An 11906-nucleotide genomic window follows, 5' to 3' on the forward strand; every position below is an offset into this window, starting at 1 on the left:
GAGGACCCCCTTCCTGGTTCATAGACGGCCATCTTCTTGCGGTGTCTTCGCAGGGTGGAAGGGGTCAAGGATCTGTCTCTTGGGACCTCTTCTATGAGGACTAACCCCATTGATGAGGGCTCTGACCTCATGCCAGAATCACCTCCCAAAGGTGGAGGTCTCCACCTCCAGATTCTGTCATGTTAGGGGTTAGGTTTCAACACATGAATTCTGGAGGACACAGTCTGTAGCACCTGGGCATAAAAAAGAGGTGGGCTGAAGGAGAGAAGAAAATCTGTATCTCAGAGTACCATTTAAGGCCATGTCACCTTGGTGACGGGGAAAGAGAGGAGACCTACAGAGGTGAGAGACGTGGGCCCAAATGTACTAAGAACTATAAATGGACGACCAAGAACTATAAATGGACCAAGCTTGCCAATGAAAAGGTACACTGTTAGACCGGATGGCAGAACAAAATCCTGATGCATGCTGTGTTGACACTGGTGTTCGGAAGTGTGGCTGCGACAGGGATGCTCAGAAGCCAAGAGTGTCTTAGAGACGTTTAAAAGCTTTATAAAATTTTCAAAGCAACTTGACAGTTACTTTATGTGTGTTGAATCTAATGCCAGAATACCTGGCTTGTACTTTAATTTTAGTAAAATACACTTCCAGAATTCTATTTATTATTTAAAAAAACATTTTACAAAAGCCTTAGAGCCTATAATAGATTGGGAAAAACAAAAAAAACAACCGATCCTTGACCACAGCTGGGTTTAGGAGCCCTGGTTCACATAAGGGTAGGTCAAGTTGAAAGTAGAAGGATAAGGGAAAAAATCACACAGGCAAATATTAATTATCTCATTATTTTCAGACAAACTATGTCCTAAGATAAAAACCATTGTTAAGGATCAGGAGTTCCTGATATAATGATACAAAGGTTCAATTTTCAAAGAAGAGTCCATTTTTAATGGAACTGCCTTTTGACCCGGCCATTCCACTGCTACCCTAGAGTCCTGAAATACCAGCTCAAAAGAACCTGTGCACCCCAATATTCATAGCAGCACCATTTACAATAGCCAAGTGCTGGAAGCAACCTAGGTGCCCTCGGTAAATGAGCGGATTAAAAAACTGTGGTATATTTACACAATGGAATAATACTCAGCAGAAAGAAAGCATGGATGGAACTAGAAAGCATTATGCTGAGTGGAATAAGCCAGGCAGTGAGGGGCAAATATCATATGATCCCACCTATAAGTGGAACCTAATCAACAAAACAAGCAAGCAAAATATAACCAGAGACATTGAAATAAAGAACAAACTGCAGTAACCAGAGGGGAGGTAGGAGGGAGTACTGGGGGAAAAGAGGGAAGGGTCATTAAGGGGCATGTGTAAAGGACCCATGGACAAAGCCAAAGGTGGGTAGAGTTGAGGGTGGGAGGTGGGGATGGCTGGGGTGGGTGGGAGCAGTGGGGGGGACATGGAGACAATTGTACTCGAACGACAATTTAAAAAAACAAGAGTCCATTTTTAAACACATGTACCCAATCAGACAGCCTCCAACTTCATACAGTACAAATGGATAGGACTATAGGGGGAAAAATGGATAAATCCACCTGCCAGTAGGCAATTCCTATACTTTTGATGTCAGGCAGGCAAAAACTAAGCAAGGTCTAGAAGTGACCGGAGGGCATGTTTAGAACTCTGCATCCAAAAATTAGAGAATAGCATTCTTCTCAAGCACTTGGAATGTTTCTAAAAGCTGCTCTGAGTCTAGGCATGAGAGCAAGTCTCGAAAGATTTTAAAAATAGGTGTCATGTGGAACACGTTCCCTAACTACACACGAGTAAGTCAGAAGTTAAGAATAAAAAAATGTTTAAATCTCTGCATCGTTGGATGTATAGACTATGGCTAAGCAGCTCATTTGGCTAAAGAAGAGACCAATAATAGAAATGTTCTTTAATGAAGGCCCTTGCCCGGCCTCTGTCAGTTCTGTTCACACCTCCTGGGATCCCGATTTTACGCTCACACTGCAGTTCCCAGGTTTCTCCTCTAAGTTTCATCCAGTTTCACTCGTTCTCTTCCCACGTCCTCTAAGATCTGGGAGAATCTCCTGAGCTAAGTCACTGACTGGGTTTCCCAGAATACCAAACCTCTCGCTCATGCCTTCTAGTGCGATTTTTAAGCAATTTAGGTCATTTTCAAACACACACAAAAGTAGAAAAGTGTAATAACCCCCCACGTGCCCATCGCCCAGCCCAGGACGTCGACTCCTGGCCAGTCTTGTTCCGTCTTCACCCCTCCGCTCTCCTCCTCTCATTGCTGGTGAGCAAATCCCCGACATCTTGCTTTGTCTATAAGCATTGCAGTGGTTACCACTAAAATACAGAATTAAAAAAAAAACAACACGAATTACTGTATCTTAAAAACTTGACAGTATTTATTCAATACAAGCCATTATTAGTGTTCAAGTTTCCAATTATTTCATAAATATTTGAAATAGCATCCACATAATGTCTGTACTTTGCCACTGGTATTGCTTGGCAAATCTCTCTCTCCCTCCTTTGCAGTTTCTTGAGCAACTTACTTGACGTACAGCTTCCTGCAGGAGGTGCTGTTCCTTTGTTGGAATGGGGGGTGGGCGGCGGAGAGCACTGCTTTCTAAGTGGCTGTGTGTCCTGTCCGGGAGCTCGTGGTCTCTCCTGTCTTGGTGCTTACAGCCACGGAGGCTCAATTTCCAGATGCAGCAGTTTCGTAGGGGATGTTGCATTTGTAAACCTGGCTTTGTGATTGTGTTTCAAGTCATCATTGCCTACGATGAGATCTTTTTCAAAGATGCAATACTCTCAATTTCCACTGAAAATATATCTTAGGGACTTCGCTGAAAAGTTTTCTCCATTTCATAGGTTTGTTTCATTGGGGAGTGCTTCTTCCAGTTCCTCAGAATAAACCCTTTCTTTGGACTACTGAATCTTTTCACACATTTGGCGATTTTTTTTTCTTACCGCTTATACTAAACAAAGAGGTCTGTGTTTGCTCAACAACAGGATTTACTGTGGGTTTGACTGGGTACCTTCCCCCAAATCTCACGAGTTGAAATTAAAATCCTTTAGGCCTTTAGAGTTGGCTTCTCCTTGGACTTTCTTCAGTTTGGTTCTCTCTGAATCCATTTACCAGACTCTCATTGATTCAGCAGTAACTCATCATAGATATTCTCCTAACATTTCCATTGTGTTACAAATACCTTCATAGTTATGTGAATGTTCACTTAAAAGAAAGTAGTGGAGAGGAACTACTGAATCTTTGGTCAATATCTTTGGGGAGTGGGGTTGTAGGTTACATTTATTCCTTTTTTTCTATCTTCTTATTTTTCTGTATTTTCTACCTAAATACAAATTACATAAATGTGTTTTCAAAGAAGATTAAAATTGTAAATACCCAGTATTATTGCAGTTTAAGAAATAGAAAGCCCCTGTTCTTCTTTAATGCTAACATAAAACATTGTTACTTCCTCAAATTACACTTGACATTAAAAATAACAGTTGTAGCCAAATATATCTCAGTAGAAACATGAAAGTACTAAAACAACCACATATGGATTGGCCCCCTTTTGTTCTGTGCAAGAATGCTTTGCCTAATAAATGGCATAGCTTGGTGGGTGAAATTTTCCGTAACATTTCCTCCTGGGGGTAGAGGTCCCGGGGGAGTGCAGGGGAGTGACTCTCCGAGGGTGGGATTTAGGCATCTCCCTCCAGGCTGTGCCGCTGCCCACCTCCCAACACACGTGCCGGAGAGACGAGACAATTTCTTGTTAGAGCCCCAATCTTCCCAACACTACAGAGGTGGTGAGCCTCAAAGTCCTGGTTTCTAGCACCTTATGGGGCAATTGACTTCGGAGACTCAAAGGTGTCAGAGGGCCTCTGTGTGTGCACACAGGTGTGCATGTGCACACCTGTGTACACATACATATAAACACGTGTGCCATTTATTTATTTTGTTATGTTTTACCTCTTGGGCAGCAAGTGATCCACTGTAGCCGTGGGAAAATTGCGGGAATGAGTCTGAAGGAGGAAGAATGCCCTTCAGCAAGCTCCTGCTAGGAATAAACTTCTTGCCCAACAGAAAAATAAAAATTTTTTACCTCAGGCAGCATCCTGACTTTTTTATTGTGATTCAGTGATAAGATAAGGAACTTTGCAGATAGACAAGTCCATACTCCAATCTCAGAAAGCCCTCAAAAAAAAAACAAAACAAAACCTGGCTGGTGTAGCTCAGTGGATTGAGCACGAGCCTGCAAACCAAAGCATCACGGTTTGATTCCCAGTCAGAGCACATGCCTGGGTTGCAGGCCAGTTCCCAGCAGGGGACACATGAGGGGCAACCATACATTGATATTTCTCTCCTTCTCTTCTTCCCTTCCCCTCTAAAGATAAATAAATTTAAAAAAAAAGAAAGCCCTCTCCCCACCATAGCAGAGACCACCGAGGGCCCCAGGCTCTAGTCTCCTATTCTTCTGAGGTCATGGAATTTCAGAAGGGCACGGGACACACTTCCCAGCCTTGCTTGCAACTGAGTGTGATTGGTGAGCAGTAAACAAGGCTAAAGGTGCGACTTCTAGGTTGTGTTCTTTTTAAAAAAATGTATTTATTTATGTATTATATCAAACTTATTTAGTTTTAGAGAGAGAGGAAGGGGAGGAGACAGAGAGGGAGATAAACACCCATGTGCGAGAGATACGTTGATCACTTGCCTCTTTCACACCCCCAACCAGGCTCCTGGCCCGCAAGCCAGGCATGTGCCCTGACTGGGAATCAAACCAACAACCTTCCGTTTGCAGGCTGGCACTCAATCCACTGAGCCACACCAGCCAGGGCCTGGGTTGTGTTCTCAAAGGGTACAGGTTTACCTTCATGCTTGCTTTTTCTTGTCCCTCCCATTGCTGGAAAGCAGAGGCGGTGACCAACTGATTTGGTCCATTTAGAAAAGGTCAACGCTTGGGAGGGGAGGGAAATACAAGTGAAAGAGCTTGTACTGCTGGTGACAGAGGGCAGCCCAGACTTTGATGTGAGAGGGAAATACGCTTGTTTAAACCATTATACCTGGGTTTCTTCTTGTAGCAGCCAAAACTATGTCCTAACTATTAGAGATTTTATAGATCAAAACAACCTAAAATTAGACTATCAATTTATATGCTTCAACCTATCAATTGACCAGCTATATAGGCTTCAGTATGTCACTTTACCTCTGGTCCTGTGTTTTCATCTCTATAAACTGAAGGTAACACTTACCCAGAGCATTAGAATGGATTACAGGGATTAAGATTTATAAACCTCAAAAGCTGGGTTCCATTCCTCATCAGTCCTTCTCCAGACCTGGCAGGTGCAGACAGTCAGGCTTGCAGGGGCCACCAACGCAAACCTGACCTAAATGCGTTTTAACTGGAAGTGCTGGCCAGGCCTGAGCTGCTACTTGAGTATGTTGCTCTGTCCAGAGCTGAGGGCCTCATCTCAAGTTCCTCTTGTTCTCTGGACTACCAAATCCTAAGGGACACAGAGTTTTCAAAAGACTTGTGGGAGATGAACCTCAACTCCCTCTGCAAAGGGGACTCAGGTGTCTACACACATGTGAGGTGGACTGGGATCGGGTGGCAGGTGGGACGGGACATTGGGCTACCTTCCAGGCCAGGTGTTCAGGGAGGAACAAAGAAGAGACAAAGAAGCCCATTATAACTTTAGTTTTTGTCCCTACTGATAATTTGAAGCTATCAGAGTAATATGTGCTTATCGTGACAAGTGAAATCAAAACAAAGACGTGAAAATTGAAAACTTTCCCCTCGCCCCCTCCTTTCACAGTGAACTCCTCGTTCCACAACTGACATAATCACGAATACACATGTACAAGGGTTGTGCTGTTTATTTTTATAGAAATAGAATAGTAGCACACTGCATGCTGCAACTTGCGCTTTTCACGTTACAACATAGCATCAGCCTTCCTACAGATGGGAAGATACAGGTCTATCTTTTCTCCATATTTTATGCACTGAGATACAATTGAACATAAATAAGATCTTATAAACACTGATTTCTTTTTAGTGCATTCTTTTTTCCCCACATTTTCTGTTTGCTTGCTTCTCACTTTCATTTTCCTCTCTCTCTGCCCACCCTCTTCATTGTTCTACTAACCTATGTTAGCTACCTGCGTTTTGTCATTCATATGCTTCTCCATATTCTTGTAACCCTATAAATATGTCTCTGCTATCTATGATCTACCTGGCCACATACGTATGCAGTAACACTATATATGTGGTGTTACTTAGAAAATGCCTTTTCTACATCTATTGATATGATCATTTTGTTTATGTGGTGTATCACATCTTTTGATTTACAAATATTGTACCACCCTTGCATCTCTGTAATAAATGCCACCTGATCATGGTGTATGATCTTTTGATGTATTGCTGTATTGAATTTACTAATATTTGGTTGAGGAGTTTAGTATCCGTGTTCATCTGGGATATTGGCCTATAATTTTCTTTCTTTTAGTGTCTTTATCTGGTTTTGGGATTAGGATACACTGGCCTCATAAAATGAGCTTGGGAGTCTTCCCTCCTCTTGAATTTTCTGGAATAGTTTGAGAAGGAGATATACTAATTCTTCTTGGAAAGTTTGGTAAAATTCACCTGTGAAGCCAGCTGGCCTAGGGCTTTTGTTTGTTGGGAGTTTTTTTAAATTACTGCTTCAATTTCACTACTGTAATCTGTCTATTCAGATTCTCTGATTCTTCTTAATTTAATTTTGGAAGATTGTATGTTTCCAGGAATTTATCCATTTTGTTCAGGTTGTCCAATTTAGGGGAATATACTAGTTTGTAATATTGTCTTATAATTCTTTCTATTTCTTTGGTATCGTTATTTCTCCTCTTTTATTTCTGATTTTATTTATTTGGGTTCTCTCTCTTTTTTTCCTTGATGAGTCTGGTTAAAGTTTTGTCAATCTTGCTTATCTTTTTAAAGAACCAGCTTTTGGATTTGTTGATCTTTTGTATATATCTTAGACTTCATTTTGTTAACTTCTGTTCTGATCCTTACTAGTTCCCTCCTTCTACTCGCTTCGGGTTTCGTTTGTTGTTCTTTTTCAAGTTCCATTACATATAAAGTTAGTTTGTTTATTTGAGCTTTTTCTTGTTTCTTGAGATAGAATTCAAGTTCCTATGAATTTCCCTCTCAGGACTGATTTCCATGTGTCCCACAGATTTGAGGTCATTGTGTTCTTGTTTCATTTGTTTCAAGGTATCTCTTTTTTTTTTTTAACCCCCACCCCTCAAGGTATCTTTTGATTTCTTCCTCAATGTCATTGTTAACCCATTCATTGTTTAATAACATGTTATTTAACTTTCGTGTCCTTGTGTATTTTTCAGTTTTCTTTCTTTTGATTGATTTCTAGTTTCATTCTATTATGGTCAGAGAAGGTGCTTGATAAAATCTCAATCCTCTTCAATTTATTGAGACTTGTTTTGTGCCCCAACATGTGATTTATCCTAGGAACTGTTCCATATGCACTTGAAAAGAGTGTATATTCTGCTGTTTTAGAGTAAAATGCTGGGAAGATATCAATTAAATCCATTTTATCTAGTGTGTCATTTAAGGCTGCTATCTCCTTGCTGATTTCCTGTCTGGAAGATCTGTCCATTTAAGTTAAGGGGGTGTTAAAAGCCCCTGCTCTGATTGTGTTTCTGTCAACCTCTCCCTTCATGCCCATCAAGATTTGCTTTACCTATTTAGGTGCTCCAGTGTAGGGTGCACAAATGTGTACTAGAGTTATACCCTCTTGTCCAGTTGTTCTCTTTATTGCTGTGCGGTGCCCTTCTTTTTCTACCTTGTATTAAAGTCTGTTTTGTTGGATATAATAAGGATTCTAGTCCAGATTTTTTTCTTTTCCATTTGCATGAAATAACTTTACCCATCCTTTTACTTCTAGAGTGTATGTATCTTTCATTTGGAGGTGGGTCTCTTGAATAAGAGAGACCTACAGCATATATGTAGGTTTTGTTTTCTTATCCATCCAGCGACTCTCTCTTTTTTGATAGGAACATTTAAACCATTTACATTTAAAGTGATTATTGATAGATATGCATTTATTGCCATTTTATTTTTTAAATTTCTTCTTCCCCTCTCCCTCCCCGCTCCCTCCCACTCCTCCTCCTCCTTCTTCCAAGTGCTTTAACACTGTTGCAATACTAGTCTGGTGGCAACAAACTCCTTTAGCTTTTTCTTGTCTGGGAAGCTCTTTATTTCTCCTTCATTGTTAAATGATAGCCCTGCTGGGTAAATTAGCCTTTGTTTTCAGTTCTTGCTTTTTATCACTTTGCATATTTCATACCAATCCCTCTGGCCTGAAATATTTCTACTGAGAAATCAGATGACAGTCCTATGGGAGCTCCCTTGTAGCCAACTAACTGCGTTTCTTCTGAGGCTTTTATTTTTTTACTTTAATATATTTTATTGATTATGCCATTACAGTTGTTGTATTTCCCCCTTTCATTCCCCTCCACCCCGCTCACCCCTCCCCCACCATTCCCCCCCTTTAGTTTATGACCACATGTCTCAAGTTCTTTAGATTCTATATTTCCCATACTAATCTTGCCCCCCCCCATCTATTTTCTACCTACCATCTATGCTACTTATTTTCTGTACCTTCTCCCACTCCCCTGTTGCTAACCCTCCATGAGATCTTCATTTCTATGGTTCTGCTCCTGATCTAGCTGTCCTCTTAGTTTGCTTTTGTTTTAGGTATGGTTCTTAATAACTGTGAGTTTGCTGTCCTTTCACCGTTCATCTTTTTCATCTTCTTTTTCTTAGGTAGGTCCCTTTAACACTTCATAGAATAAGGGCTTGGCGATGATGAACTCCTTGAATTTGATCTTATCTGAGAAGCACTTTATCTGTCCTTCCATTCTAAATGAAAGCTTTGCTGGATAGAGCAATCTTGGTTTTAGGTCTTTGGATTTCATGACTTGAATACTTCTTTCCAGCCCCTTCTTGCCTGTAAGGTCTCTTTTGAGAAATCCACTGACAGTCTGATGGGGACTCCTTTGTAGGTGACTGTCCCTTTCTCTCTAGCTGCTTCTAGGAATCTCTCCTTCATTTTAATCTTGGCTAATGTAATGATGATGTGCCTTAGTGTGTTCCTTCTTGGGTCCAACTTCTTTGGGACTCTCTGAGCTTCCTGGAGTTCCTGGAAGTCTATTGCCTTTGCCAGATTGGGGAAGTTCTCCTTAATTATTTGTTCAAATAAGTTTTCCACTCATGGCTATTCTTCTTCCCCTTCTGGTACCCCTATAATTTGGATGTTGGAATGTTTAAAGATGTCCTGGAGGTTCCTAAGCCTCTTCTCATTTTTTTGAATTCTTGTTTCTTCATCCTTTTCTGTTTGGTCATTTTTTTTCTCCTTCTGGTCCACTCCATTGATTTGAGTCCCAGTTTCCTTTCCATTACTATTGGTTTCCTGTGCATTTCCCTTCATTTCAATTAGTTTAGCCTTCATATGTTCCTCTAATTTGTGACTAAAACCAGCCAGTTCTGTGAGCATCCTGATCACCAGTGTTTTTGAACTGTGCATCTGAAAGTTTGGCTATTTCTTTTTTTTTGAAGCTTAGATTCATCTTTATTCATTTCCCAAGACTCTACTCAGCATCTTATCGATAAGGACTAAAGATTTTTTTTAATTTTAATTTTTTTATTGATTATGCTGTTACAGTTGTTCTATTCCCCCCTTCATTCCCCTCCACCCTACCCCCCCATCCCCACCGTTACCCCCCCTTTAGTTTATGACCATGTGTCTCAATTCCTTTAGATTTTATATTTCCCATGCTATTCTTGCTCCCCCCATCTATTTTCTATCTACTGTCTATGCTACTTATTTTCTGTACCTTCTCCTCCTCCCACTCCCCTGTTGCTAACCCTCCTTGAGATCTTCATTTCTATGTTTCCACTCCTGATCTAGCTGTCCTTTTAGTTTGCTTTTGTTTTAGGTGTGGTTGTTAATAACTGTGAGTTTGTTGTCCTTTCACTATTTCTTCATCACTTAGATTTATCGGCTCTGGGGCTCTGAGTTGTTCTTGAGCGATGTTTTTATCTGTTTGTGCTTGTTACGTATGAGGAGCGAAGCCTTAGGTGTTCACCAGGGCGGGGCCACCCAGGTCGCTGGTTTATAATGCTGTATGTCTGGGCGGGGTCAGAGAGGGACAATGGCGGTTCCCTCTGCTGCTTCCTGCCACTGGGGCCTGCGTGGTCCGTCTCACTGCTCGCTCCTTCGCTGGTTTATCTGCGCACAAATGTGTGACCGTGGTCAGCCCTCACTGGGCCTGCCTGCTACTCCACACCTGGGATCCGCCCACAGCTGCTGGTGCGCCTGGGTTGCGCACCTGGGTCGGTACGGTGGATCTTTCCTGCCCAACCCTACTCTGCTGCTGGCTCTGCCCCTCTTACCGGTTTGGCTGAAGGGTTCGTTGTTATCAGACTTCTGTATAGTTCAATTTTCTGTGGTTTGGCTGCGTTTTTGTTGCTAAAACTTTGTTGTTTTTAAACGTGGTTGTGTAAGAATGCACAGTGCTTCCACCTATGCCTCCATCTTGGTGGAAGACCCCTTCTGAAGCTTTTAAGATTCTTTGTCATTTTCATTATGATATGTCTTGGTGTGGACCTCTTTTGGTCCATCTTGTTGGAGACTCTCTGTGCTTCTTGGACTTGTGTGTCTTTTTCTTTCACTAGGTTAGGAAAGTTTTCAGTCATTATTTCTTCCGATAGGTTCTGAATCCCTTGCTCTCCCTTTTCTCCTCTTGGTATCCCCATGATGTGGATGTTGTTATACTTCACAATGTCCCAAAGGTCCCCTAAACTATCCTCACTTTTTAAAAAATTTCTTTTTTGCTGCTTTGTTTGGGTGTTTTTTCTACCTTGTCTTCCAAATTGCTGATTCAATTCTATGCTTCATCTAACTTACTGTTTATTCCTTCCAGTGTATTATTTATATCAGATATTGCATTTTTTATTCCTGACTGGTTCTTCTTACAGTTTCTATGTCTTTTTCTCAATTCGTTGAGCATTTTATAATTATTACTTTAAACTCCACATCTGATAAACTGTTTGCCTCCATTTCATAAAGCTCTTCTTCTGGAGAATTCTCTTGTTCTTTCATTTGGGGCTTATTTCTTTGTCTTCCCATTTTGGCTGCCTCTTTGTGTTTGTTTCTATGTGTTAGGTAGATCTGCAAAGACACTGTGCAGACTTAGGTCAGATACTGCCTGTGACTGGCCCTGGGCAACATTTTTGGAGCTACTAGTGATCCACAGCTTGTAGATCCCTCTGCTGGGCCAGAATGTGTGCAGAAAGAACCAGGGTATGCACCAAGGCCAGCTTTTGTCAGCTCTGGACCTGGGGGAAAGCCAGATAAAGTCTCAAAGCACTCAAGGATCTACCTCAGCCTCCTGGCTCACTGTTAGGCTTAATCACAGAGAGAGATTCCAGCTTTACTCAGCAGGGCTTAAGGTGAACAGGGTAAAGTGAGATGGATTCCGGCAGGTGGAGCTACTGCTTCTCTCCAGGCTGATGTTGCATGGAAGGGAGTACTCTGCCCAGGAAAGATGGTTTCTGCAGTATGGGGAATGACTGAGCACAGGGATTCTGACGGCTGACTTTCAGCTTACTCCCCAGAGCCACCAGCCCCAGACTCTCCTCACGTGTCTCTTGTCCACTCTGCCCTCTCTCTGCTGGGGTCTAGGGAAAGTGTCTGCCAATAGGTTTTGATATGAATTGTTCTCTTCATTGCTTTCTGGATAGGTCCTAATGGTTCTTTTGATATCCTTGAATATCTAGAATTGGTTCCTTAATTTCTAAGTGGTAAAGTTTTTGGTTACTTAATTATTTATTGGT

This window comes from Artibeus jamaicensis, unplaced genomic scaffold (assembly GCF_021234435.1).
Source record: "Artibeus jamaicensis isolate MK-2021 breed Jamaican fruit bat unplaced genomic scaffold, CSHL_Jam_final contig_685, whole genome shotgun sequence".
Classification (NCBI taxonomy): domain Eukaryota; kingdom Metazoa; phylum Chordata; class Mammalia; order Chiroptera; family Phyllostomidae; genus Artibeus; species Artibeus jamaicensis.